At 42.4% G+C, this 27609-nt stretch overlaps 1 protein-coding gene across 2 annotated transcripts in view; it reads left to right on the top strand.

Annotated features, from left to right (window-relative positions):
* HDAC7 (histone deacetylase 7) overlaps nt 1–27609 on the top strand; it is a 257864-nt gene that overhangs the window by 15925 nt on the left and 214330 nt on the right. The window contains exon 2 of one of the 2 annotated variants that reach the window (XM_089482885.1): nt 18312–18408. The exons of the other annotated variant lie outside the window; for it this stretch is intronic. The gene's annotated coding sequence lies outside the window, so the exon portion shown is untranslated. The remainder of the gene's footprint in view (nt 1–18311; nt 18409–27609) is intronic. 2 annotated transcript variants of the gene reach the window in all.

The raw sequence follows: 27609 nt of genomic DNA, 5'->3' as shown, positions 1-27609 counted from the left end.
TTTGATTTGGTATTCCTGCATGTCAGGAGGGTGGACTTGATATCACTTGAGGATGTGGATGTGGTGGCCTGGCCATGTGACCTAATTCCATGGCAGACAGGAGTGAATGCCAAGCTCTGTTGTCTGCTAGGTAATGGTCAAAGATGTCCTCTTTGCCTCGGCTGTTTCTTATGGCTGCCCATCACAGACCCAGATGCTAGTGTTATTTTTGCTGCCACATGAATTTGCCTAATCAGGGTTTCTAAGTTTTCAGGTGGATAGAACCTGAATCAGCCAACACTGTAACTACTACACCATACTGTCACTAATAGCATTGGATCAGGAAATCCATTGGAGAGGCAGAGTGCTCTCAAGATCAAGGAATCCTTGGGAGATCAAGGATGGGTTAGTATTATTTGTGTTGTCATATTAACAGGTCTGGTAAGGTGACCAAATACAAAGAGGAACAGAACCTGGATCTTTCTAGCACTCTAACCACTATATAATACTGTCTCTGTTAGCCTTGCACCAGGAAATCAATTGGAGAGACAGGGATCCCTCTAGATCAGAGATAAGAACCAGGTGTTAGAATATAATTCCCAGTATTCCACATCATTGGCTATGGAAGATGCAGTCCAAAAATATCTGGGAGGCCTCTTGATTCCTATCCCTATGGGCTAGATCTTTACACACTGATCTGTTGTTGAGTTTTTGTTGTTCCTATGTGCCTTCAAGTCATTTCTAGGAATCCTAAGGTGAACCCTAAGGTGAATCGTGACAAGATTTGTTTGGGGACAGGGGTGGAGGTGGGGGTTGCCTTTGACTTCCTTTGAGGTTGAGGGAGTGTAATTTGCCCAAGTTCTCCCAGTGGGTTTCCATGTGCGAGCTGATTTGAACCCTGGTCTCCAGAATCATAGTCCAGTACTCAAACCACTACACCACACTGGTGTGCGTATGTGCCTTCAGGTTATCTGTTGACTTATGGCAACCCCATGAATTTCACAGGGTTTTCTTAGGCAAAGAATCCTCTGATTTTGCCAGTTCCATCCTCTGAAATACAGCCTACACTGGCTTTTGTTGGCTGTCTCCCATCCAAGCACTAACCAGGACTGACCATGCTTAGCTTTCAAGATCTGATGGGATTTGGCGCCTTTAGAATATTTTGGCCAGACCATGCTGGTATGTGTGATAAATACAGCTCTCTTGATAGTTTGTGTGTGTTTTGTGATACAAGGGATAATAGCAAGAGAGAAAGGAAACAGGATGGAGATTTGCCCCCCTCTTTTGACAATGCTATATGTTTGTGACTGGAACTTTTTAGCGGAGGTATGCATATGTGCGCATGTGTATGCTTGCATGCATGTGTATTTTCTTGCCCTCATTTCTGTAACACTTGGGCCTGACCCAGACTGCAGGTTTTGGGCCCTTTTGTTTGTTCAATCAGAATGGTGTTTGTTTTCTAATCTGAGCTCTTTGATAGGACCCAGGCTCTTCAGGCAGGAAACAGGACCTTCCTGTTCGCTCTCCCCATCGCAGGAAGCCAGTGCATTGCTGACTTATTCACTTTTCAAACAGACCCCTGGCTCCTCATTCCCCTCGCCCTTCTTGTGGAAAAATTCTTGATGCTCATGTGTGAGTGTGTGTGTTTGTGGCGGTTTTGTTTTCTCTTTTATCTGCAGCAAACGTGATTTTGCATTGTCAGGATCCCTGAGGGAGCGATAAGCCACCGATGACGGCAGCCGAACAGTATTTGTGAATCTTGAGGGGTCCTAGCAACTCACCCAAAATATTTACCATCCCTTTGGAAACCTTCAGATGAGATTCATGGCTCCAGCAGATAGGAAAAGCCAGAGGCCTGGGTTTGCAAAGGCTTCCCTCGCTCACCTCTGCAATCCCACTTTGAAGTATAGAAAAGGATGCATTATGCAGAGGGCAATGACAATACTTCTTGTATGACCCACTGAAGCTTTCAAGATTCACTTGCTATTATTATCGAACACCCACACACCCACAATTGAATCAGGGGTGTGCAAAAGTTACAGTTCCCTCGAAGTATTGGGGGGGGGGGGGTAATGCATAGAGAGAGATGCAGAACTTAGTTGATGGGAATCATACATTACTAATTTTACTTCTTAATTTCCTTCCTTCCTTAAAACAAAACAGAACAAAACACCAGCACAGATTTCTAGCCCTTTCTGAGGGAAAAGTGTACTTGCTACTTTAAAAGCCAATTGCCTCCATCAAGGCTGTGGAGTCTGTGTGCCAAAACCTTTTTTTATTTTGATATGACTTTTATCGATTTTCAAAAAGAAACAAATCAAACCTTTAAAAACAGTTTTTCACAGTTTGTACTTGAGGAAATTAATAAACATTAATAAACATTTTTCATCGCTGTAGTTTATCTTACATAACATTTGTCTGTTAATATTAAACAAGATATAACAAGCATTGATCAATTTTATCTTATCCCTTTAACTGTTTGGCCTCATACCTTCTATTCTTTATGCCTTCCTTTCCTCTCTTTTTCTTTTCTTTCAACTTACGTTCCTTTCCCCCTTTTCTCTCTTCCTTTTCTTATACTTTTTAAGGTTTTTCTCTCACTTTATCCTCCTTTCCAACATCTTTCCTTCCTTCTCTTTCTCCTCTCTATACCTACTCCACTTTGTTTCTACTTCCCCAAACCTTCTACACTTGTTCAGACCTTCTTTCACTTACTTAATCCCTCTTTTTTTCCTGTCTCTCACCTGAATGGGCCAAACAATTCTACCATATCCTTGTTTCTTTATATATAGTCCTAGGTAGCTCTGTATAGGACAAACAAAATACAGATGTACAAAAATACAACACAACGTAGACAAACTCACAACAAAACAATTTTTAAAACAAGAACAAACGCTAAATGTACATTCACACAATGTTACTCTCTAATCCTAATTAATGAGTTTAATTAAGGTCTATATATTTTCCTCTTTATTCTCATCTATACTACACACTAGCTATGTTATATTTCCTAATAATCTATCGCCTATCATAATTTTTTTATTCAAATTCTTCTTGAATCCTATTCAGCTAAATATTTTTTTATTGCTGATCTATTTTTTCTAGCATCTATACCTTGATTTATTGATTTATTCTATATATTCTGATCTATCCTTATTATCCTTTTAAGTATTTATATCTTTCTTCTATTTAGTCTCTTAATATCAAACACAGACAATGATTTCATTCATCTAAATTTCATTTTCTCTATTTGTGTATATACTTCTATCTGTTTATTTATATTCTATATATTCTATTACCTATTCTATTATTTTTATGATTATTATTCTAATTCAATCCTCTTGATTCTGTGGTTGCCTGTTGGGAAATGTATCATTATGCAACCGGTGCTGGTCCTTCAGTAACATCAGGGCTAACCATACTGTTAAGCAGACTGAGGTGGTTGTCTAAGGCTTTTGAGACCCTGTAGGATTAATGCAGTTTGACACTGCTTTAACTGCCGTGACTCCATCCTATGGAATCCTGGAATGTACAGTTTGTTGTGGCAGCAAAGTTCTCTGACAGAAAAGGTTAAATATTTCACAAAACTACAAATCCCAGAATTCTAGAGCATTGATCCATGACAGTCAGAGCAGTGTCAAACTGCATTCATTCTATAGTGTAGATGCAGCCTAAGACATCAGATGTCGGTAGGCAGCAGGCAGACATTGAAGGGAATGAATTGTGTCCCAAGTAATCTGCCCTATTCCTTCCTCACTTCCAGCGTGCCTCCAGGTGTAGCTGTTCCATCAGGGCTCAAGAAGATCCATTTCCCAATCCAGTTGGCTTCTGTATGTTTGAGTGGGATTAGATGTGCCATTTTGTTCTTTGACTCAGATTGCAAAATGCTTTGGGACAGCCTCGAACAAATCTAAAGCTACTGTGAAAGGTATCCCTACTAGAGATAGCTAGGAATAACATGCTTCTTTTTCTGCATTGTATCAGCATGGAAATATAACAGTGACATATAGCTGGCCCTCCATATCCATGGATTCTGCATCCACATATTCAATCATCTGCAGCTTGGAAATATATTTTTAAAAATTCCAAGAAGCAAATCTTGATTTGTATAAGGGACACCATTTTGCTATGCTATCGTATATAACGGGACTTGAGCATCCATGGATTTTGATACTCACAGGAGGTCCTGGAACCAAACCCTAGTGTATACCAAAGGCATCTGGACTTAAAAATAAATTCAGACACAAACAAATCATGTATCATACAGTATTGTTTTGTTTTTTAAAAAATCGTTACTCTTTCTGGCACAAGAGTACTCATATTGATTGGTTGTAGACTAAGATATATGTGTGTTGGGCTGGAGGTAACAAAGGGCAACCAATTTTTAAAATGAAATTGCTGAGGGCTTGGTTGCTTCTATGTGATTCTGACCATCTGAATGTGATTTAGGAGAATGCAAATCAGAGCTATGGGGAATGGTTTTAAAGCTTTAAATCTTTTAAATCTTTCCTTGGTTGTCTTCTGCTTCTAATGTTTTAGCAGTGGGCCATGCAACAGCAGGGACCACAACTGATAGGAGGTTTCAATCTCCTTCTTTTCATTACCAAAAAAAATAATAATGGGGTTTTGTGTGACCCTCCAGATCCTGTGAGATTACAATTCTCATCAGCCCTAGCCATCACAGTCCATGCTGCATGATGATGGGAGTTGCAGTTCACTGGACACCTGCAGGGACCTGTGTGTTTCCCACTCTGAAAGAAGCAAAGAAAGAAAGGCCTGAAAGAAACAGGGATTTAACCCAGCTCCTTTTACCTGTAGAGTTTTTGAAGGACATCCTTGTCAAACTGCTGCGAAATGAAAGGGTCAGAGATCTAATCCAGAAAGGAACTCTTCTTTCCTCTGCAGCATGGATGGGGGTGACCCCCAGGGTGAGGTGATACACTGTGGAGCCAAGCTTGGTCCCGAAAGCAAATTCCGCTGACTCGCACTAATCATGATGAGTCATGAAACTTGAGCCCTTTTTGCGTCATCCCTGCGTTGACTTGTTTTAACCTGCCTCATTGTGAGCCGGGGTGATGTTTTTTTACCCAAGCAGGTTACGCAGCTGGGACTCCCTCGTCTTCATGCTGTCCAAAGAAAATATCCCCTGCTTTGCTTTCCTCAAGCATGTGTCCAAATCACAGGGAAAGAATGACCACATTCCTGCCTCCACCTCTGCATTTCTTTCTCTTTCTAAGGAGGCTTCCACTCTTGGCATTTGTTTTCCAATGGTCAACATTTTCCTGTTCATAGGTTGATCCAGGGTGGCTCAATTGCTGGGACGCAAAACTGGAACACCACAGTTTTGGCTGGAACACTTAAGTGTTCTGTAGCTCTGTCTTTATCCCAAAGACATGCTAAGGGGAATGATGGTTCTATAGGACTTTTTTTAAATTAGTAGGGTGATTCAGCATGGAGTCATGGTTGGAGCATTGGATTATGACTCTGGAGACCAGGGTTTGATTCCCAGCTTGGTCATGAAACCCACTGGGTGACCTTGGGCAAGTCATATGCTCTCAGTCTTAATGGAAGGTAATGGCAAACCTCCTCAGAACCAATTCTGCCAAGAAAACCCTGTGATAGGTTTGCCTTAGGATCTCCATAAGTCACAAATGACTTGAAGGCACACAACAACAACAACAACAACATCAACAACAACAGTGAGTTATATAAGGAGGGAAGGATTGTTAAATCAAGACATCTAGCCTTGAAATGCCTATGTATATGTATGTACCTTCAAGTCAGTTTGTGATGACCCCATGAATTAGTAATTTTCTTAGGGAAGGAATCTTCAGAGAGGGTTTAGCCAGTTCCTTCCTCTGGAATATATCCTACAGGACCTGGTATTCATTGGCGGTCTCTCATCCAAGTATTAACCAAAACTGATCCTGTTTAACTTCCAGAATCAGAAGAGATCATCTGATGCCTTTAGGGTATTTAGGCAGAAGTTTGGAATGCCTGTGCAGAACCAGAATTCACCCATGGAACCTTATTGTGAGCATACTCACCAGCAAAATCATAGGAATAGGTGTTTTTGGACTGTTTTGTGGAAGGGATGTGATTTAGTTTTTTATTTTTTATTTTTTTGCTTACCTTCTTCTCAAAAGAAGTAATAGGCAACTTTAGCAAAAAAAAAAAAAAAATCTGCTGTAAGAATGTCTCTTCATACTCTGCAGTTTTCAAGGACTATTAAGAGTTAGGGAATTAATCCTGCACAAAATTAATGGGTGGATTTTTTTTCTTTTTGTGCAGAAGACAGCATGTTCTTTGCAGAAAATGCTGTTTCTTTGCAGAGAACAATGTTTGATGAGCACAAAATGCAGCATTCCCTGCAAAAAAACAAAATCCTCATCAGGGTTTCCCAGCACTCGAGATAATGGTATGCTTGCCAAATATTTTCAAACATTATGGAGCAGTTTGGTCTGCTTTGGGGGAATAAAGAGGATGGGAGTGACCAAATGGTCCATGGGCAATGGCTGCTACCATAGAATCATAGAATCATCGAATAATGGAGTTGGAGCAAGGGCCATCCAGTCCAACCTCATTCTGCCACACAGGAAATCTAAATCAAAGTATCCCCGACAGATGGCCATCCAGGGGCGTTCCCACTCACTTATACACCGGTTTACAAAGTGAATCCAGGGTGTATCATTCCCACTCAATCTCGAATTAACTCTAGAACAGTTCTAGATTTACCTTCTATCGTTCCTACAGCAATTAGTATTTGATTCGAATCCAAACATTTAAACCGGATCAGAAGCCTATAAACTGGCGCAAAAAAATAGTAGGTTTTACCCCGGGTTATCCCTTGTGCCAATATAAGAATCGTTGTATTTAAATGGGAAGGTTTTGGCATCTGATTCGGGTTCCACAGGATGGGAGGAGCAGAGCGCGATGGGCTGGCTCGGGGGAGTCACCCTTTCTTTGTCCCCATCCGTTGTCGCCACCGCCATCTTTCCCTCCCTTGCCCCTTTGTCCGTGGAGATCTTTGCGATAAGATAACAAAAGTAAGAGAGACCGGAAATTACAAGACTCTTAAGAGCTTAAGCGCCTCCTCATTGGCTCTTTTAAAAAAAAAAACGCGAAATTTAATACGAATTAAAAATGTCCCCGTAGTGGGAATGCAGGTACAGGCTACATCGATGCAAGTTACTCCGAAGTATTGTGATGTCATGATGACGTCGCTTTGATTGACATGACATTCATAGCCGAAACAAGTGAATGTGAACGAAAAAGTAACAAAACCGGTTTAAATATACATCGATTCATCCATGAATGGGAATGATACTGTGTCAATTACAGCAAAACAAAATAAAACGTTACAGTAAATGGAAACGATACAAATAAAGCGATTTGAAAAGCGGGATAACTCTCGCCGTATTTTGAGTCGTTTTAAAACAAATTGCTGTATTTAAAATCGTTTTAAATCGCAAGTGGAAACGCCGCCAAAGGAAGGAGACTCCACCACACTCAGAGGGAGTGTGTTCCACTGTCAAACAGCCCTAACTGTCAGGAAGTTCCTCCTAATGTTGAGGTGGAATCTCTTTTCCTGGAGCTTGCATCCATTGCTCTGGGTCCTAGTCTCTAGAGCAGCAGAAAACAAGCTTGCTCCCTCCTCAATATGACATCCCTTCAAGTATTTAAACAGGGCTATCATATCACCCCTTAACTTTTTCTTCCCCAGGCTAAACATCCCCAGCTCCCCAAGTCGTTCCTCATAGGACTTGGTTTCCAGACCCTTCACCATTTTAGTCGCTCTCCTTTGACATGCTCCAGTTTCTCCACATCCTTTTTAAATTGTGGTGCCCAGAACTGGACACAGTATTCCAGGTGGGGCCTGACCAGAGCAGAATAAACTGGCACTATTAAGTCCCTTGATCTAGACACTATAATTTTATTGATGCAGCCTAAAATCTTGTTGGCCTTTTTAGCTGCCGCGTTGCACTGTTGACTCATGTTCAACTTGTGGTCTACTTGGACTCCCAGACCCTTTCACATGTAGTTTCATTCAGCCGGGTGTCACCCATCCTATTTCTGTGCATTTCATTTTTCCGCCCTAAGTGCAGTACCTTACATTTCTTTGTGCTGAAATTCATTTTGTTAGCTTTGGCTCAGTTTTCTAATCTATTAAAGTCATTTTTACCATCCACCCCAGCATCCACCACTTGACATAATCATCTCACTCTTCCTAATGATAGCCCTACCCTGACTATCATAGATCCATAGACTTGTATAGAACCACACGGGCCCTCTAGTTTAACCCTCTGCCATGCAGGACACACTTGACCAGTTAATCTGGTCTAGCCCAACACTAAACCATCCTAACCACAGCCTGGCAATGGTACTCATTATGTACATCTCCCAGCATCGTGCAGCCAATTGTAGGAGTTGAGGTCCAAAATGTAGGAGTCCCTTCACCCATCTCTGCTGCTAAGCTGTGCACATGAAAGATCAAATATACAATCTGCAGGCAAGCTACACACCAAAATTCTCTGAGCATTTCTCCCTGGAAGATGTGCTCTAACAATGTTTGAGAAACCATGGCCTGAAAACATCCATGCTTTGGTGAGTCTTGCAAGACATCTGTGTGGCTTTGCAAAATCCCAGAGCACACTGGAATAGTATGGGAGCAGGATGTAGGATTTTGTTATTGTTGTTGTTTTGGACAACTGGTGTATGAGGAGTGGTCTCTTGTTACAAAACCATCCTAACAGATTGAACGGCATGATTTGATTTTTTTAAAAAAACCACTGTTCTAAGTAGACTTTGGCTGCAGAACAGTTCCCTCCTGGGATGGGTGGAAACCTTCTTGCTTGGCTTACTTCAGTCTAGGTTGGACAGAGTTTAGGAAACAAGCTGTCAGGAACAGCCCTCTGTCCTTGGCCCCAGAGACTGCCTGGATGCTCTCAAAAGGGCTTCCCACTTTTGCAGTGTGTCTGGAATGGTGCTCTCTATTGTAGCCACTTCTTTCTCTGACACTAGCTTTTCTTTCTACTTGGTATGGGGAGCTGCTGCCTTCTGAATTGGGGTGTGTCATTGCATCATATAATCATGAAATTGGAAGAGGCTGCAAAGTCCATCTAATCCAACTCCCATGCCGTATAGGAATAGACAGACTGCAGCTGCTGCAAGGGTGGGCTAAGTGTGATCATCCAGATGCTGTTGGACAGCCATTCCCAGCTCTCCTTGCCAACTTTGCTGGTGATGAGAAATATTCTGAGCTGCATTCTGCCAACATCTGGAGGAAGGGAACTTTGCCCATCATCATGCTAAAGGGATATGAGTAGGAGCAGTTTAAAAGGTGGGAACCTGATCAGAAAAGCTCCAGGCTTATTTTGAACCTTAATTTTATCCTCTATATAGTCCAGGAGCAGGTTTTTTATAAAGTGAATGGGTCTTAATTGCTTGTTCAAAACCATGTCATAGCCAGTACTTTGTAGGAACAATTTAAATGGTGACAATCTTTGTAGGATCAGTTTAAAAGATATCAGAATTGGTCAGTGTCCAATATGCAATTTCTGGGCAAAATAGTAGAATGTGTGGTTGCCTCCTAGCTCAGAAATTCCTGGATGAAATGGATTAGCTTGAGTCCTGGTTATGGGATGGAGACAGACTTGACCACCTTGGTGGATGACCTACACTGGAAATTAGATATGGAGAGTGTGTCCTTGTTGATTCTAATGGACCTTTCAGCAGCTTTTCATACCCTAGACCATGGTATCCTTCTGGGCCACCTCACTGGGATGGGACTAGGATGTACTGTTTTACAGTGGCTCTGTTCCTTCCTGGATGGGTGGTGCTGGGGGTGGGTACTGTTTGGCATCCTGGCCATTGGCCTGTGGCATCTCTTGAGGCTCCGTTTTCCGCCCATGCTGTTTAACATATAAATGAAACTACAAGGTGCAAGGACTGGGACACTATATGACAATAAAAATAACAGAACTCCAACAGCAGTAGACTTACTGTTGAACATAAAGGAAACAAAAATAATGACCACAGAGAACCTACACAAATTCAACCTAGACAATGAGGAAATAGTAAGAGAGCTCTCATACCTGGGATCAAACATTGACAGGAACAGGGACTCCAGCCAGGAAATCAGAAGAAGATCAAGAATGGGGAGGGCAGCTATGAAAGAATTAGAAAAGAACCTGAAATGCAAAGATATACAAACTGTGCACAAGAGTTAGAATCATACAAACCATTGTTTCCCCTATTATGATGTATGGATGTGAAAGCTGAACAGTTAAGAAAGAGGATAGGAAGAAAATCCATTCATTTGAGGTGTGGTGCTGGAGAAGAGTGAAGAAGATCCCGTGGACAGCCAACAAGACAAACAAATGGGTCCTAGAACAGATAAGTCAGAAATCTCCCTGGAAGCCAAAATAACAAAACTTAGGCTGTCATATTTTGGATGTATCATGAGAAGAAAGAATTCATTTGAAAAAGAAACAAAAACAATAATGCTGAGAGATAGAGAGAAGTAGAAAGAAAGGAAGGCTGCTTGCTAAATGGATGGATTCTATTAAGGAGGTCATGGGTATGAATTTGCAGGACCTAAGCAGAGCAGTAGAGGACAGGGAGTCTTGGAGATATCTCATCCACAGTGTTGCCATAGGTTGAGATCAGCTTGAGGGCAGTTCACAACAACAACAAAAACCAATAATGGTCCTGGTATGAGGATGAGGGTGAACAAATCGATGCTCAATCCAGACAAGAAAGAGGTGCTCCTGGTCAGTTGAAAGGCAGATTGGGTAACAAGGATACAATCTATGTTGGATGAGATTGCACTCCCCCTGAAGTCTCAAGTTTGCAGTTTGGGTGTGCTCCTGAACTCAGCTGTAAAACTGGAGGCCTAGGTTTCTATTGTAGCCAGAAGTGCCTTTGCATGTTTAAAGCGTGTGTGCCAGCTGCGTCCATTCCTGGAGATACCTGATCTGACCATGGTGACACATTCCTTGGTTAAATCTTGTTTGGATTACTGTAACATGCTCTTTGTGGGGCTAACTTTAGGGAGTGTTCAGAAACTTCAGTTGGTACAAAGAACTGTATGATGGTTATAGGGTTGCAGGGACAGCTCCACTGTCTACCAGTTTGTTTCCAATTCAGAGTACTGGTTATGACCTATAAAATCCTATGCAGTTTAGGTTCATGGGCTCTGACAGTCTATATCTCCCAATATAAACCTGCCGAACCTCCTCTTAGTTCCACCACCTTCACAGGAACAGTTGGTGGGAACACCTCCAGGCTCTGGAACTCCTTCCCTAAGGAGGCTGGAGTGAGCCTTCCCTTGCTGTCCCTCTGTCAGCAGGTGAAATCTTTTTTTAAATCCAGACAGGCTTGCAGATTAAAAAAAAAAGGGCTGTAAGTGATGTATTATTTCAATTGTATTGTTTGTTATTTTTAAAATCCAGTGTATGCTTTTAATATGGTTCTTAGTTTAATTCATTTGGCTTTTTGAATGCTTTTAATGCTAATCTTTTAAATGTGTAAGTTACCTTGAGTCCTCCTGAGTCTTGAGGAAAAGGTGGGATACAAATAAAGTTAATAATACAGGTTGAGTCTCCCTTACCCAGAATAACGAGATCCGAAATACTCTGAAATCCAAAATTGTGCACATGGGTGGCTGAGCTAGTGACACCTTTGCTTTCAGATGGTACACAAACATTTGTTTCATGCACAAAATTATTAAAAATGATATGTATAAAATTACCTTCAGACCACGGTATGTCTATGAGGGATATAGAAAACATAGTTAAATTCTATCTCCAAGATATCCTATTATCTATAAGCAAATATTCCAAAATCGGGAGGGGGGGCTGGAATCCAAAATCCAAAATAGTTCTGGTCCCAAGCATTTCAGATAAGACAGACTCAACCTGTAGCAATAATAATGATAATGATTATGATAATCTAGTCAATAGATAAATAATTGCATTACGAGAGAAATGGTTGACAACAAAAGCTACAACAGTAATCCTCATTGGTAAGGTCACAACTGCCCCTCCACACACAATTTGGTGCTAAATTTTTGTGGTGAGCCAGCCTCAACTTTCGGGACTAACTGTAGTGGCTAAATGTGGTCTCACAAGAAAGCTCACAGTGCTATTTCAAGCAGTGGAGTTTTCTTCTAGCAATCAGGTATTGCTGATTTTGGCAGGGAGGTTTTAGTGACAAGGGCAGAGAATTACAGAGGCCTGCAAAAGCAGCTGGTGCAAGGGTATGCATGCAAGTCATGTTGCCATTCCTGATTTAGGACAAACTCTCCAGCTACAGTTAGTAGAAATCTCAAGCATTATTTTTCAATGCTGCTCATCTCAATAGTTGAGATCCAGGTGTTGCTTCTTGGGATCAGGGTATAAGAAACTCAAACTCTACAATCCATATGGATGGAAGATTCTGTGGCATGTTTGCCCTGGGATGATTTCTGTGTTAATAAAAGAGCCAAAACTTCTTTGTACTCCATGCTTTTATGCACAGGATCAGGAACTGAGTGTAATCACCAGGCAGATTGATTTGAGAGCAAGCCACATTGAAACAAGTGAGACATCTGAATAAACATATGTAAGATTACCTTGTATATCCCTGACCTTGGATCTAAAATATTTTCCACGTATTTCCATGGCCATTTGGAGAAAAACCATTAGCACTCTTAATCTCATATTACTGGGGAAATCACAACCTGTCCTAATGCATCATAGTAGTTATTTGGAAATCCAGTGTGTTTGTTCATATGGCCATTTGGAAGGGACCAGCAGCTTCCTGGGCTATTCTCAGTTATTTCTTTTTGTGCCCTTTCCCCCTAAGTTAAGATGCTTAGGCTAAGATTCATTTTTGACAGCAAGCTCATATCTGCATGAGCTGCCCGTGATCTACAATTTATAGCATCATAAAAATTATCAGCTTGTTTTATAGCATGTTTTCCTCTCCCTGTCAGATTAAAATAAACCAGGTTTTTCAAATAATTTTTGCAGCATTCTTGAAAGTTTATTGCAAAAGAAATAAAGAATAAAAGAGAAAAGAAAACCCAAGCCTCTTTCCAAACATTCTTTCTCTCCCATGACAGACATCCCACTGCAAGTCAAAGGTCCCAGGATGTGGGTTATGCTAAAGAAAGGGAAGGAACTAAAAGAGGATGGGGGAAATGGGCAAGGGTGAAAGGAAAGAGGCCCAGGCTAAGACGTTTTGCTGCGCACTGTCTTTCTTCCAAAGATGATTGGGTTGGCAGTTGAATTTCTTTTCAGCTGATGGTGATGGAAAACCTATGGTCACATAGTTCTATCCTCCAAGGGTGGGGAAAAGCACAGAGGCCCAATAGAAATAGCTGGGATGGGGAGTGGAGATTGCCACAGCCACTGGTTACCATCCCACAGTATCTGGCACTTAAGGCAGCCACCTCATATTGCCTCATGGTACGGCTGTACCTAGTTTAGGATTTAAAATGGCATCATTGCTGTCTATTCCTGCTGGCTAGGGTTGCCACATCTCAGGGCATGGCTCCTCATTTCCAGTCCTCAGGGTGGCCTGCCCCGGGGGGGGATCTCAGAGTGGGAGCACTGCCTTGCAAATTGTCTGTGTGTGTGTGTGTTTTTTTTATTTGAGTGGCCTAAACTATGCAACTGTGGTACTCTGTGCATCATCATCATCATCAACATCATTTATATCCCACCTCTTTCCCTCATTTGTTATGATTGGTGTTTTTTATTTCAATGGCCTAAACTGTGCAACTGTGGTACTGTGTGCATCATCATCATTATTTATATCCCACCCATTCCCCAGTTTGTGATTCAGGATGGCTTACGACAGTGAAAACAGATATCGTTCAAAATTCAAACTGTACAAAAATTAAAAAGCATTTTAACAATCAGGAAAATTAAAACCAATTAAAACATGAACCATTTTAAAAAGAACAACACAAGCAAAATCCAGCACATTATACAAGACCGGTTTCTGGTTTTTAAAAAATAAATCAATTTTCAAAGGGCAATACATTAAAAAAAAAAGTCTTCACCTGCCTGTAGAAAAGGGGGATAAGTAGAGGACCAGTCTAATCTCTCTCAGGAGTTTCAGAACAAGGAAGCATCCACCAAGAAAGCCCTTTCCCATATTTTCCCCATGTGTACCTGTGAGGGTGGTGGGACAGTGAGCAGGGCTTCCTCGGCAGATATCAAAACATGGAAAAATTTGAATGGGAGAATATGGTCCTTCAGATCATCTAGACCTGATGTATAAACCAGGCTTACTAACATCTCTGAGAGTTCAGTTCCCCTTTGTAACATCACCAAGGCCCTCTGTGACATCACAAGTGTTACCCTGGTACAGTCCTGACCTGACAACTGTTCACTTGTGGGTGCTTGCTAGTGACCACTGAGGGAAAAGTTCTGTTTCCTGACACCATACTGTGCCTTAACATCTACCACCTAACTTTGCCTAATGGGCAGAAAAGGCCTGGAAAGCAGGGGCTTTCTTGGAGTCCGTATCAGTAAAATCTACTCCCTGTGTGATATCTCTGTTCAACACTGCAAAGTGTGTTGTGTGCCATCAAATCATTTCCAACTTATAGCAACCCCAAGGTGAACCTATCATGGTTTTTTTTTTTTTTTTGGCAAGCTTTGTTCAAATGAGATTTGCCATTGCCTCCCCCTAGGCTGAGAGCATGCCTAAGGTCACCAAGTGGGTTTTCATAGCCAAATGGGATTCGAACCCTGGTCTCCAGTGTCATAGTCCAACACTCAAACCAATACACCACACTGGCTCTCAACACTGCAAAGGCCTGCTCTGTCCCTCAAGGGATACCAAGCTAAGCTATTCAAGATACCAAGGTAAGACTCCATGCTATGTCCCTCATTTCTCCATCCATACACTCATGCTATCTCTTACAATCTTTGGTTGGCCTGCCAGACTTTTTTTTTTTTTGTCTTCCTTGTAGAGGCTGGGAAGGATAGAAAATGAAGAACAGAAATGGGGGTCTGCATGAAATAAAGATGAGGGCCACATGAGACCCAAGAGCTATACAAGTCACTCGCCATTAGCATACAGGCTGAAGCAGTGGTCACCATCGCCACCACTTTGCTGTGAGAACTAGGACATTATCACACCAGGGCCAGTGCAGTAGCAATTGCAGTAATTTAAAGAAAGAGGAACAATAGCACTAGAGTGCTCTATATTTTCACACTTTTGTGCGAAAACGCAAGTCAAAAGCCCTAGAACTATGCAATTGCTTTCTGGTTATATCAGTGATTTAATTGATGTAACATAGTAACTGATTGTTTTGCGCATTTGCCGTTTCCATTTTAAATTTCCCGGGCTGGCTGGTGCAAAACCAATTAATTTTAAATAACCCGTGTTGCTGCCTACAGCTGCTGGCAAATACAAAAAAAGTTCACCGACTGGCCCTCTAGCCATTTAAACTGTAAATAGCCCTGGCTGCTGCCCACAGCTACTTGTAAATCCCAGCCAGTTTTGTAGACATTTAAAGTTTAAAGTTTTAGCCCTTCCCCTTTAAAATGCTTGGGTTGCTTCTCCATTACCATGAATGAAGCACAATTGTTTTTCACACCCTTGCAATCGTGCTTCAATTACCAAGGCTTTTCACAAGATATCCTGTGAAAGGTTTGTTCCTCTTCAGTTGCTGGTTCTTCCGTGGAGAAGTCCAGATTTTGCCCAACGTCTTCTGAAAATCTATCCTGTGATCACACAATTATCTCTGGATTTTACCTTTTCCTTCCCCCTTCACCCCCTGATAATGTCCCTACTTGAATGATTCACTCACATTGTTATTTACCCTGGCAAGCAGAAGCTGGTGACAGCTGTAGCAAAGAAACTGGCAAACTCCCAAGGGAGCCAGGAGAAGGGCAGCCTGCTAGTAATCTCGAGTGCAAGTTGCATTGTGGCGTGGGTGTTTGGGGGTTAAAAATAGACACCAGATATTTTTTTCCAGTTAGCAAATGTGGAGGAGGGAAAACAGAGCACTGTTTACCAGGCTCAGTGCTTCCCCCAAGAGACACACATATATTAGTCAGATCAGAGGAGAGCATAACTCTGTGTGTACGTGTTGTGTTTCAATCTTGGAACATCAGTTCTATAGATGTTTCATTGTGTGGTCTTTTAAGACCAACAAAAAAAAATGAATTAGAATTTCATGTAGCAGAATTTCACCAGGGAGTGTAGAGAAAATTGCACCCCATTTCAAGATCAGGGGCCCATTCACATTACAGAATTATAGCACTGTGATTCCACTTTAATTGTCATGCCAACATTTCATAGAATCAGGAACATTTAGGGAGGGGTATTTAGAGTTTTCAGCCTCTGGTGAAAACTTTCGGTCTGGCTGACTATAACCAGGGGCCCATTCACATTACAGAATTATAGCACAATGATTCCATTTGTGTTGCCATGGAAACATCCTATGGACTGTTGGGATTGGTAGTTCAGGGAAGAACATTTGGAATCATGAGCAAGGGAGATCCTCTAGTGCCTGTGACCAAACTATAACCCTCCCCAGGATACCATAGAACAAAACCATGGCCATTAAAGTGGACTCATTGTGCTATAACTGCATAGTGTGAATGGATCTTTGGTCTTAAGCATGCATACTTGTGGACAATGGACCCTCTCTGATCTTGCATAAGACCAAAATACAAAGTGTAGGAAGTTACTTTTAAAAATTAATCAATTACAACCATGGTTCCGAGGCCTCATAATAAGGTAGTGCTATAATTAACATAGCCCCGTACAGACAGGCCAAAATAAAGCTGCTTCGGGTCACTTTGGATGTATGCTGTTTAAGTGATGCATGTGTCCTAAGAGTCTGGAAGCTGCACCAAAGCCATACTCCAGTCCTTAGGGACTTGATCATCCATGGATTTTGGTAACCAGGAGGGGTCCTGGAACCAAAACTCAACAGATGTCCAGGGCCCACTGTTCTAATAAGTGGCATGATGTGTTCTTTTAAAAGTAAATGTTGACAACTATTTGCTTTTTTAAAAAAAGGAAGAAGGTCAAGATCTGTTTGCTTGTGATTTGGGTATGTGCATGTCAGAGTTATAGGGGGTTCTTACCACTTTAATTGTCTTGGCAATTACATCCTTAGGAAGTTTTGTAGTTTAGTGGATACCTAGGATACTCTGATCAGAATCCCTTGAGCACACAGACTGCAAATTAAATTGTATAATTCTGTAGGCAGATAGGTACTCAGATTACTTTGGGAATTGTAGTTCAGGACAGTGGTCTAGCATAGAGTAACTCTTCAATCAAACTATAAATCCAAGGGTTTCTATAGCATGGAGGTATGAAAATCAACAGTTTATCAACTGAGCTAACTATCTAGTGAAATACACTCTTAATGAGGCTACATCCCTGTAACTTATTAGATTTGCACTGCAAAAGAAAGGAAGTTCTTTTTCTTTAAGTTGCTACTGTAATGAAATGTAATGCTGCCTTCATTTCTGGAAAAAGAAAATTACATGGAAGTCATTATTTGTAACTAGTTACTTGCAATCTGTACCCAAATAATTAGAAACACAAGTCAGGTATATCCAGAGTTGAGGAATCATTTAATTCCAAATTGCAAATGTTTATCTTGACAAATGACTGACAGTCTTTGTTCCTGGCCCATCCAAAACCCTAAGCTATGGCAGTTGCTTGGGCTTGTTCATCTTTCTTTCTTTCTTTCTTTCTGCTGAAGCAAGAGACTTCCTGTTTGACTCAACAGGCTCGGCTGTTTGTTCGCAACAACTGAATGAGGCTGTTAGTAATTAAAGCACACGGACTTCCCAGAAAGTGGCTTAGACCGGATATCCTTCATCAAAATACCCTCGGCATCGCTACCTAAAAATAACTCCAGCAGAACAGAAACTAAATAAACAAGAATGAGAAGAAAGGCCAGCGCCAAGCTGCACGCACTGGCTTCCTGGGACAGGGTGCGGCTGCTGAAGAGGGTGCTCACTTGGCCCAGAAGAGGGGCAGGTTGAGAGGGTGCGAGGAGATCTTTTGAGAATCTTGGTTCTACTGTGGGTTGTGGGGAGAGGATTGGCCCTTGGGCAAGGAAATGGATCAAGGTGGGACTGCTTTTGAGGAACTCCCCCTTGTATGCTTTTGTGGTACCCGCAGGGAGCTCTCAAGGATATATGAAAACGATTGACTTCCACAAACATGGCAACATGTTACAGTGGTCAGAACTGCAACCAAGAATTAACAAGGTTCATATAGAAGTGACCTCCCTCCTCTTCTTTCTTTCTTTCTTTCTTTCTTTCTTTCTTTCTTTCTTTCTCTTTTTCTGATCAATCTTACAGGGTGCTTGTTGAGACAAAAGTTCCATACTGCACATCATCTTCTTGAGCTTATTGGAGGAAAAGTGTGGTGGTGATGGTGATATGACTGCTACTAAAGGTAAAGGTAAAGGTATTCCCTGTTGACAAGGTACTCAAGTCATGTTCGACCGTAGGAGGCGGTGCTCATCTCCATTACTAAGCCGAAGAGCCAGCATTGTCAGAGATTACTCTATGATCATGTGGCTAACATGATTGCATAGAATGCTGTTTCCCTTCCCATCAGAGTGGTACCTGTCTATCTACTTGCATTTGCATGCTTTAGGTTGGCAGAAGCTGGGACTAGTGCTGGGAGCTCACCCCATCATGTGGCACCCAGGCCTCAACCTGCCAATCTTCCAATGAACAGAGCCAGCGTCTTAACCACTGGAGCCACTGCATCCCAATTATGACCACTACTATTATTACTAATATCCTTTTGCTTCTCATGTGAATGGTGTGCTTTGCACTCCTAGGTTGCCATGTATACACCACGTACATAGGTAGCAATTGCAAGAGTCCCTGCAGTTTGGTCTCCTAGGGTCATGCTGGCTGGGTGAATCTGGGTGGTGGTGGTTTGGTGTCTTTAAAAATACAATAACTACAATACTGCAGTACACTGTTATAGTGCTGTTATTCCACTTTTACTTTTATGTCTGCCTCCTGTGGAATCCTGGGATATGCAGTTTAGAGAAAGGCATTTGGAATTCTCAGCCAGAGACTTAGGCCTCACTAAACTACAAACCTGAGAATGTCAAAGGAGACAGCCATTGTAATAAACATGGAATCATAATGCCAGGAGTGTCATAAGGGAGGTGCAGGGGGTACGGACCACACTGGTTGACACACCAGTACCTGCTGGTGGGACTAATGCAGCTGCTGGGGGAGTGAGAAAGGATGTTGCTTCCCTTTCTCACTTATGCAGCAGCCATTCAAGACAAAAGTTTTGGATAGGAGGAGTAGGGAGTCCAATCTGAGTTGGATGTCTGTCTCAAAGTAGTGCAATGAGATTTTAACCATTTTTCCTCCATTCCTATGGCAACCTCATATTCCATCCCCCATCTTCCTATTTGCATTAGAAGAAAAGCAGTTATTCACAGAAAAAGAAGTGTTTCTTGCAATACAAATCAGATAGTGGTGGGAGTTAACATGGATCACAGCAATGAGGAAAGAGTTAAAATTCTCATACCTATCACACTAAGACCCAGATCAGTTTCCCTGGGACTGCTGTTTACTTTGTGTTTTTTTAAAGCCAATCACATAATTATTGCATCAACTGTGTCTAATTTAGCAGGGCTTGTCGACATTGTTCTTCTGGAACCCACAGAAGTTACTGTGACTGTGAATGTCCTGCTGTGCAATGACACTCTTGCACTCAGTAATCTGTTGTTAGTTTTTTTTAATTATTAACAAGTATATTTGTGTGTATAGATGAAGATACATGCATACATATAAACACACACACATATTAACAAGCACAGGCAGACATATGTACATGTCACTTTGACAACCATGGTAATGGAAGGCAGTGCTCACCATCTGTGCCTTAAAACATTTGTATTGTGTGAAAAACCCTGGTTGGTACTTGGATGAGAGATCATGAACAAATACCAGGTGCTGTAGGTTGTATTTCAGAGGAAGTAACTGGCAAACTACCTCGGTGTATTCCTTGCATAAAAAAACCCTATGAAATTAACAAAGTTGCCATAAATTGACAGATGGCTTAAAGGCATGCAGACACACAAACACAGCATGGGGAATATTTTGCAGGTACAGCTTGCTGCAAAGTAATTAGATGAACAGAGAAGTCCCCTACAATTTCCCCCCATACCATACCAGAATTTGGAAAAAGTTCATTTTTGATATATAGCTCCCAGAATCCTCCCGTGGCCATGCTGGCTGGAGGATTCTGGACATTATAGTCCAAAAGGTATTTTTTTTCTATGCTGTGTTCCATATGACAGTTGGAGGCTCAGGAGGTGTCCTCCTGGGTGTGACCACCCTAGACATTTCTCATTTGTGTGTGCACTCGTTGTATCCAGTATAGGCCTCAGTAGGCAGGGCTAGCCCTCCCATTACAACAAGTGAGGCGGATGTAGGGTTGCCATTAGTCAGGGCCTCCAAACCGGGACAAATGTAGGACAAAACTTTCAAATGTAGGACCTATTTTTTGGGGGGGTCCTACATTTGAAAAAGAGCCTCGCTGAGGGGAGGATTCCTTCTGCGCTTGGGCTCTGTTCATGGAGCCCAAGCGGAGAAGGAATCCGCCCCCAGGGAGGCATTCTTTTCCCCTTGGACTCCGTTTTTGCCAACGGAGCCCAAGGGGAAAAGAATCCCTCCGCTCAGCGAGGATTCCTTCTCCGCTTGGGCTCCGTTCACGGAGCCCAAGCAGAGAAGGAATCCGCTCCCTTTCCCGTCCTCTGTGGAGGCTTAGCCTTCACAGAGGCCAGGAAAGAGGGAGGAGAGCGCCCGCGATCGCCGCGATCGCGGGCAGCCCCCCTCCCTTTCCCGTCCTCTGTGGAGGCTTGGCCTTCACAGAGGCCGGGAAAGAAGGAGGAGAGTGCCCGCAATCACCGTGATCGCAGGCGGCCCCCCTCCCTTTCCCAGCCTCTGTGGAGGCTTGGCCTTCACAGAGGCCGGGAAAGAGGGAGCAGAGCCAGGCCGCCTCCCTCAGCGGAGGAGGCCAAGCAGGGAACGGGCCTCGCTCATGCGAGGCTCCTTTCCCTGCCTGGCGTCCGTCGCAGGGGGGGTGTCCCGGGGGCGGGGCCAAACCGGGGCGGGACCGTGCGGACCCGCCCCAAACCGGGAAAGTCCCGCCCCCAGGCGGGATATGGCATCCCTAGGCGGATGCCACAGGCAGCAGGTTTTGGATGTCAGCAAAGGGCAGCAAATCATTAGCTGTTTATTTGTAATTGTTGCTTTTTTTTCCTGCTTGGGGGATTTTCTGCCTTGTGAGCTTAAGGGAACTATGCTTGTGAGTTTAAAGGAGGTACCCAAGACTTCAACTTGGGTGAATGGGAAAAGGCACCATTTGCCTTGTGCTTCTGACAGGTAAATGTCTTGGATCAGCCCTGCCAGAGTGTTGCTAGCCCAGGTGGCACAGAATGAGAGGGAAAGGCTGATCTACTTTATTTACTCCAGGGAGCACAGCTTGTGTGGGACATTTGATAGCTCTGGGACACCCAAGCCTGCTTTGGTGCCATTAGCTTAATTAACTTACTGGCTGCCATGAAGGCAGTGACAGAACGGTGAACATTTTTTGTGGCCTTGGCTTTGTGATGGGCCATGGATGCTCCATCTGGTAAGAGAGCCTTTTTGGGAAAGGGGGGGGGGCATAGTAGATCCAGGAAAGAAAGAGAGGGTGGTTTGCTGAAGTGGCTGATGGAAAGAGGAAAGGAGATGCCAAGTTATACTTCCTGATATTCCCTCTTCTGCACACTGATGGAAGGGGCAGAAACCCTGTCCCCCATCCTTTTCTTGTCTCAAGTCATTCTAAAACATAGGGGGGTGGAGCTGTAACTTGTTGCTAATTTACTTCTTGAAGGAAGCAATATGCAATTTTAGCAATGTTCTTCCTGCTGCAAGAAAGTCTTTGAAACTGTGCATTTTTAACTGCTATTTGCAGTTTGGAACTTACAGTATTTTGCGCAAAAGTGGCACAGTCGTTTTCTGTAGAAAGCAGCATTTTCTGCCCAGAAAATAACATTTGTGCACAGAAAATGCTGTCTCCTATGCATTAACTGATACTTTTTGAATAAAAAAAACCTTGTCCCAAAATAAAATAAAAACCAAAAGCTACACATGCATTTTTTGCACAGAATAGTCCCCAATTCTAGCAATTTCTGAACCAGAAATAGCCATTTCAGAGGCCGAGAGTGTGTGATTTGCCCCCAGAGCTGGGATTTAAACCCTGGTCCCCCAGAGTTCTAGCCCGACATTCAAAACACTACATCATACTGGGACCTTAATACACATATATAGTTGTTAAAATGGGACAGATTAAAAGAGCGAATCTTCTCCAGGTCTCTCTTGCAGGCTGACTGTTGAGCAGATCAGGGCATGGAGAGGAGGGGGAAAAGATACAGGCATGAGATTGTTGAAGTGTGTATGTGTCTGAGGCTTCAAGCAAGGACGAACAAGACAGAACTGTTTCCACTAGACTGGGGAGAGGACATCTCTCCACTTTCATTTCTCTTTCACGCCCTCCCCTAAACTTGCTCCCTCCATTTCTTGTTTGGTAGCATCAGCAAGGGTTGCAGGGGAAGGAGGGAAAGAATGTTTTCTTGTTCTATAAGTGGAATGGAAGACGTATCAGGCGGATTTGATTGGTTTTATTCCACAGCTGGGGATATATGTATCCCTGTTGGTCTTGTTGGACTGTAACTCCCATGAGACACAGCAATGGTGTCACTAGGGGGATGCATTGGGTGTGGACCACACCAGGTGATGCCCTAAGGGGGTGGCACCACTGCTTTTCAAACATTTGCATTTGGGCAGAAATGGGCTGTGGCATTTGCCTGTTTCCATTTAAAACGCTTAAGAGATGGAATGAGTGGGGTTCAGTGGGAGAAGAAAGCAGAGCCCAAGTTTTTTTTTTTTAAAAAATAAATTTCAAATTTCATAATTTAATTTTTAAAATAAAAACAAGTTTAAAAATATTTTTGAAAAAACATCACATTTTACCAAATTTTCACTTTAAGCAGATGAAACCAGTAGTCTGACTATGTCTGACAATTCACACTCCTCCCCCCCCCCCCACTCCTGTTTCTGGCTCCTGTTAAGTTCAAAATTAGTCCCAACAACTGCACAATGTGTTTTCACAAAAAAATTAGATCATTTTGCATCAGGTTTTATTTATCACAGACAAGCTAATTTATTTTTTAAAAGTGAAATAATGCTGTCCTCCCCCCCCCTTTTTTTTTTTTTTTCTTAAAGAGAATTCTCTTAATATGTGATGAATAATGAGACTGTCAGCTTCAAGGTTGGATGCCTTCATTCTGAAAACAGCCCTGGAAATTTTCCTAGTTCTGAGTGCAATTTGGAATGAAGACCACATGAGAGGACAACATGATACATAACACAGGGCTGGAAGTTTCCTCAGTAGGAAGGAGAAATACAGACAACGTGCAGAGCAAAAAACATTTAAAACAGTGTATGTTGCTGTTAAGCGCATGGCTGCTGGCAGCAGAAAACACATTACCTTATGTTTCTGTTTCTCTGTGTCCCAGAAGTGCACTTCACCAGCCACTCTTAGACTTGACACTTGGGCTGAAGGGTTATCAACCAGGTTTCCTGCACAGGAGACTACAGTGTGGTCCTTCAGACCCAGCTTTCAAGGGGAAAACTCTGTTTTCTTGGGATTTATCCCCAGTAAATTCTTGTCTCCACTTCTGTCCCTGTTTTTTCCTTCCTTCCTGTCAGGCAGATTACGCTAATACCTTTAAGAAAAATAAAGACTGTGTGTGCTGGAAATACTCTTCTCTAATTGTGAAGTCGAAGGCTTTCACGTCCGGTATTCATAGTTTTTGTGGGTTTTTCAGGCCATGAAGTTTCTTCATGACATCCTCTGAAGATGCCAGCTACATTTGCTGGTGAAACATCAGGAAGAAACTCTTCTAGAACATGGCCTCATAGCTCAAAAAACCCACAAAAAACTCTTCTCTGACTGTAGAACTTTGAGATGCAGTGGTTAGAATGCAGGCTGAGACACAAGAGGCCCTGATTCAGATCTTCAGGCAGCTAGAAAACTCAGGGATCTCTGGGAAGATGCAAATGGTTGGTGAACCTATGGGTTTCCAGATTGTTGGATGGGAAAACACATCAGCCTTAGTCAGCATTGCAATGGACGAGAGATGATGGGGGGTTGCAGTCCAACAGTGTCTGGAGGGCTGCACATTTCCTACCACTGAGATAAACCTTGTTTCCCATGTTTTATTCTTTTTGCAAAAAAAATTCCCCAAATACCTAAAATCTCACGACTGTTGACTTTTGTTTCATATAGAGGCAACCTATATCCTTGAAGAGATAAAAATTGCAATTATTCTTCACCTGGCATTTTGTCCTCTCAAACCTGGCCACCACTACTCATGTCCTGGCATCTGGCGTTTGTGGTAGCTGCCCCCCTCTGCCCAGCCCTGACATTACAAAGTGACCTGGGCTTAGTGTTAAACAGGTTTATCACTAGTCTAGTTCAGAAGCCAGTTGAGGAGAGACTGTTGAATACAATGAGATAAGAATTATTCAGCCCTCCAGATGCTGTTTGGACTGCAATTCCCAGCATTTGTCACCACTGACTATGTGGATTAGGGCTGCTAGGACTGGCAGTGGCATCAGTAGAGTTGGTGTCACATGATGTGGTAACTCATGGTGTTACGCCATTGACCTCCTCCCATACCATGCCATACAGCCTTCTTAGTAATGTTTTTTGTACTAATGTTACTCGTAAAGCATAATTTCCATATATTATTGAATGTAATGGCAAGAGTAGTGCAACGTAGCCTGGACAAAGTAGAGTCTTCAGAAGTACATAACAGTAGATAGGGCTGCTGGTATAAGAACAGAGGTGCTACATGTCTGGAAGTAATAACGTGCCATGTGGGTATTTATTATTTATTTATGTACAGTAATGCACTTATATCCCACCTTTACAGTAAGGGCTGTTCAACAGTGGAACACACTCCCTTGGAGTGTAGTGGAGTCTCCTTCCATAGAAGTTTTTAAACAGAGGTGGGATGGCCATCTGTGGGGGATGCTTTGATTGAGATTTCCTGCATGGCAGAATGGGGTTGGACTGGATGGCCCTTGTGGTCTCTTCCAACTCTATGATTCTGTGAAATGGTATCCAGTGGGTACTGCCATCTTGACTATTTTTGATGGGATAAAACTTAACACATATCTTTCAACTCCTCCATACTACCAGTTGCTATCCTTGACATTACATTACAGAGGGATGGTGCCATTCTGCCCTGCTACTGACCCCACTTTCCTTAAAACAGTATATCATGATTATAGCATTGCACCAAAGGAGGACTCTAGTGTCCTTTCTGCTTCTGCTTTTGTTTTTGTTTTTGCTTTTGCTTTTACTGCTCAGACCTTTTAAACCATGTTCTGGTTTATAGCATTATTTGGGGTTGGGTTTCCATTTCTTCACTCTTTATTGTAAGACTCTTTTGATTTTGTTATTAATTTTTTGTTGGTTTTATTGTAATGTGATTTTTAAAAAAATATTGTTGTAAGTTGCAGCACATATGTAAAGCAGAAGGTGAGTGGAGCTGATGGTGGGTATATAGAACATACACTGCAGTGAAATGTTTAACTCTCTAAACCAGGGATAATCAATTAGGGGCATTTTCTCAAAAATTCAGGGGACCTTTCACATTACACAGTTATAGCAGTATGATTCCACTTATAGCAGTATGATTCTGCTTTAACTGTCATTGTAACAACCTGTGGTATCCTAGGATTTGCACTTTAGGAAGGCACATGTAAAATTCTTAGCCAGAGAGCTTCTCTGGTGGCTCTGATCAAACTACAAACCCCAGGGTTCCATAGGAAGTTGCCATGGCAGTTAGTGGAATCATAGTGCTAGAATTCTGTAGCGTGAAAGGGCTCTTGGAGACAAGTGACCAAAACACAGTGATGCTGATGTTGGTGAGATTTATCTGCTAGCATTCCTGTATATTTGGAGGCTGCTGTCAAAATCACATTTGGAAGTAAGGTTCATGCAACTCTTGTGTGTGGAACTGGTTAGCTGAAAGCAGCAGACAGTGAGGCCACAGCAAACCAACCTTGCTGGAATCTCATACTCCCTTTGTTTGGTGTTTGCCCATTGATCTGACAGCTAGAGGAAGTTGGACCTTTGGATGGATTTGGCAATAAGCGGCATGCATCCAATGAAGTGATCCGCATCACTCAGGAAATTCATTTGCGTCAGTCCCACATGTCTGCCTAAGAAAGCTGGCTGGCTGTCCCGTTTTGTTCACTTTTGGCAGGTTTCTGTTTTATTTGCTTTCCCCTTTTGTCAAATGGACAAGACAATGGAACAGTGTTATGAAGGAGTGAAAGGGGAAAGGATTCCTCCTTGTTTACACGGGGGGGAGGGGGAATCGGGCAAATGAGGGCAATATCTTTCTGGAGATTTGTCTTCACTATTTGCTGGATCATATTTTGAAGTGATTGCCTGATTGCTGAAAGGAAGCCAGAAGTGGTACTGTTTAACTTTTGAAATGCTGGCTTCTCTACTATTTCTAGAGTTTTGTCAGGTCCTGCTTAGCAACTGGCACATAAAGAAAAATACATACCATTTTTGTGGTTATATTCACTGCACATGCAAACTTTAGGGAACATTTCCAGTTGGGACCTCTTAAATGCCAAAGAGCCAAAACTGGGTGTAGTTCTAGGCCTCCCCTGATAAATGTTACTGCTGTAGCATAAGATTTATTGATCATAAATGATGCAACAGGTGGGACACAGCAGAGGAGCATTCCAGCACTTTCATGGATGGAGTCCACCATCCAATGGTAGAACTGGACCCTCAAACAAACTACACCCAGCTTATCCCATGGCCAACAATCAAATTCCCTATTGCTGGTCATGTGGGGTGCCTGGGTTTCATTGCACCCCCTCTCCAGGTTGGTGGAAGATGGGCTCTCAAAGTTTTATAGTGCAGAAGCAAACAAAGAAGATCAAAATGTGCCAACATGACTCATCCACCCCATAGCCATGAGAACAGTACAAACCTCTTACCAATAGAGACAAATTCACATTCCCCCATTCCATCCTCAGATTTAATATCTTTTACCAGCCTCAAATTGCAATGAAAATCTAAAAATTATCCAAACAGGTCACTGATACAAATGAAACCGTCTAATAATAATAATAATATTTCCCACCTCTCCCTGTGGATTGAGGTGGGATTACCACATAAAATAAAGTACAAAGATGCAATAAAAAATTTCAATGACCCCTAGACCCTCTAACCATTAAAATAATAAAAATTCAATACAATTAAAATAATTACATCAATAACATAATCTAAAATAATCACGATGGACAGTTAAAAGTGGTTAAAGGCTGATGGAGCTATCCTTCTTCGGGAGGTCAGTCTGGGAAGGTCCGCTGGAAGAGATCTGTCTTGACTGTCTTTTTGAAGGCATCTAGGGTGGTGATAAGATGGATCTCTTCTGGCAGGTTATTCCACAATGCTAGACAGCTGTTAACATTTGACCCTAATGATAGCAAAACTCATCTGCCTGATGGCAGAAACCCATCTCACTACAGGGTA

Source organism: Sceloporus occidentalis, unplaced genomic scaffold, assembly GCF_023333645.1.
Source record: "Sceloporus occidentalis isolate IW3139 unplaced genomic scaffold, rSceOcc1.0.p SCAF_1, whole genome shotgun sequence".
NCBI lineage: Eukaryota > Metazoa > Chordata > Lepidosauria > Squamata > Phrynosomatidae > Sceloporus > Sceloporus occidentalis.
The sequence above is the reverse complement of the archived record's forward strand: the minus strand, read 5'-3'. Positions and strand labels throughout refer to the sequence as shown.